Source organism: Zingiber officinale, chromosome 1A, assembly GCF_018446385.1.
Source record: "Zingiber officinale cultivar Zhangliang chromosome 1A, Zo_v1.1, whole genome shotgun sequence".
NCBI lineage: Eukaryota > Viridiplantae > Streptophyta > Magnoliopsida > Zingiberales > Zingiberaceae > Zingiber > Zingiber officinale.
Window position 1 is genome coordinate 102754082 of NC_055987.1, and position 2213 is coordinate 102756294.

Sequence of the window (2213 nt, forward strand, 5' to 3'; positions counted from 1 at the left end):
TATGCTGATCGGAGACGCAGACCACTAGAATTCTCTGTTGGCGACCATGTATTTCTGCGAGTTCCACCCACGAAAGGGGTGAAGAGATTTAGCCTCAGAGGTAAGCTAGCTCCGCGGTACATTAGTCCTTTCGAGATCTTGGAGAGGATCGGAGCGGTAGCTTACCGGCTGGCACTACCACCGTCCCTGGCAGGCATCCACGATGTATTCCACGTATCTATGCTGCGGAGATACGTGCCCGACCCGACGCATGTGCTGGCAGATATTCCAGTTCCAGTTCAGCCTGACATTACATATGAGGAGATTCCGGTACGGATTCTTGACCGGAAAGAGCGTCAGTTGCGGAACAAGACCATCCGGCTGGTTAAAGTCGGATGGCAGCATCATTCAGACGAGGAGGCTACTTGGGAGCTTGAGGATACGATCCGAGCTCGATATCCCCATCTTTTCACTTGAGGTATGTGAGTTTATTTACCGTTCAACATTTATTATTATTATTTGTTATTAGTACTTGCTGATGGTAGATACTGAAATTTGGGGACCAAATTTTTATTAGTGGGGGAGAATGTAAAATACCGAAAAAATGACGATTATTAATAAGGGAATTTTCCGAAATTTTTGGAGATTTTTTGGGAATTTTTCGGAGCTCGTACGGATGAGTTGACGGGGATAAAAATGGGGTCCGGAAAAGCCTGTTTAGGCTACCCGATTTAAGCGAGGAAAAGATTATATTTATATATATCTTTTTCCTTTTTATTTTCTTTATTTCTTTCGTTTTCTTTTGTCGCCGAACCCGAGCCATCCCCCGCATCTCTTCCCTATTTCCCCGACGCCGCCGCACCCTCTCAAGCCCTAACCGACGCCGCACGGTTTAGCCGCCGCACACGATCCACCGGCCACCGCGACTCCCTCTTTTCTTCTTCCCGAGACCTCGCCGGACACTAGGTTTAACCTAGCGCCATTGCCCCTCTCCGATTCTCTGTGCCGGCGACCGAGCCTCCCTTTCTCCCCACGGCAGAGCACCATTTCTTCCTTTATTGTGCCGTGTCTGGTTTAAATTTGGCCGAGCCTTCTTCGGTGTCCTAGGTTTCGGTTGAGGTAAGTTTGGAATGTCGAATTTTCCATTTTCTGTTCTTGATTTGAATAGTGTAAATCATTCTCAACTAATGGTTGATCGTTCTTGATTCTGTTCTGGACAGAATCTGTGAAGTGGATTTTAGCAGCAAAACTTTTAAAGCTTCAGCAGCAACGATCCTTGTTATTGAGCCATAGCGACTGTGGTTAAGCAACCCTTTGATTTACCGCAGCAATTTATCTTTGTTAGCAATAAGTTTTGTTTTCCAGCAGCATCTTGGTCCAGCGGCAGTAAGGTAAGGGTTTAGTTTATGGATTGAGTTGGCACACTTTTGATACATGTTGTTTAGGTATGAAATGATACATACATAATTTGGTTATAGGATGATACATTGATGGCGGATCCTTATTGTAGATTGAGTTGGGTTTTAAATGAATCTAATGGAACGATTAGGGTTAAGACCATTAACCTTAGTCAATGGTTAGAATTAATTTTGGGTAGGCAATTGGTGATGTTAATTAGGGCTTTCCCTGATATTAGTTTCGTGGATTTTATTAAGCTATTTAAATTCATTTGAATTATAGCTAAATAAAATATGTCTATATGTTCGACACAGGACTTTGATTCGGGACGGTATCTCGACGAGTATTTTGATTACCGGATTTGGACCACTTTATTGGAGGCGGGTACTTTGACTTATGTCTTTTGATATGCATGATAATATGTTTAACATATAACAATAATTGTGTTATCTGTTTGTTTCGGTTAGTCGCTACATGATTAGTTACATGTTTGTTTGTTTATTTATGCTGCACTGCATGATATCTACCTGATCACATATGCTTTAGGTAGTGAACCAACCACATGCTATGATATGTTCTGGATCTAGGGTTTATTGGATACCCTATTTGATTGGTGTACCTTCTATTTGATACTTCTTCCAGTGGTACACACTTGTATCTAGTTATATGGACTATGCCATGTTTTTAGTGTCATGCATCATGATTGCATGCTGTGCGATTGTCGGCTCCACTTTGGTTGAGCCCATCGCCAGTTACATATACTGCACACACCACCCATGGATTAGTTGTATATCTGGCTGGAGTGTGGCGGTTCTGCTGTTTGGCTCCGTTGGTCG

General features: G+C 43.0%; 1 long non-coding RNA gene across 1 annotated transcript; it reads left to right on the forward strand.

The window, feature by feature from the left end:
* Nucleotides 1–951: 951 nt before the first annotated feature.
* On the forward strand, nt 952–1751 carry LOC122008054. The gene is made up of 3 exons (XR_006119179.1): nt 952–1098; nt 1200–1370; nt 1692–1751. It is a non-coding gene; the product is annotated as an uncharacterized LOC122008054 (long non-coding RNA).
* Nucleotides 1752–2213: the final 462 nt, after the last annotated feature.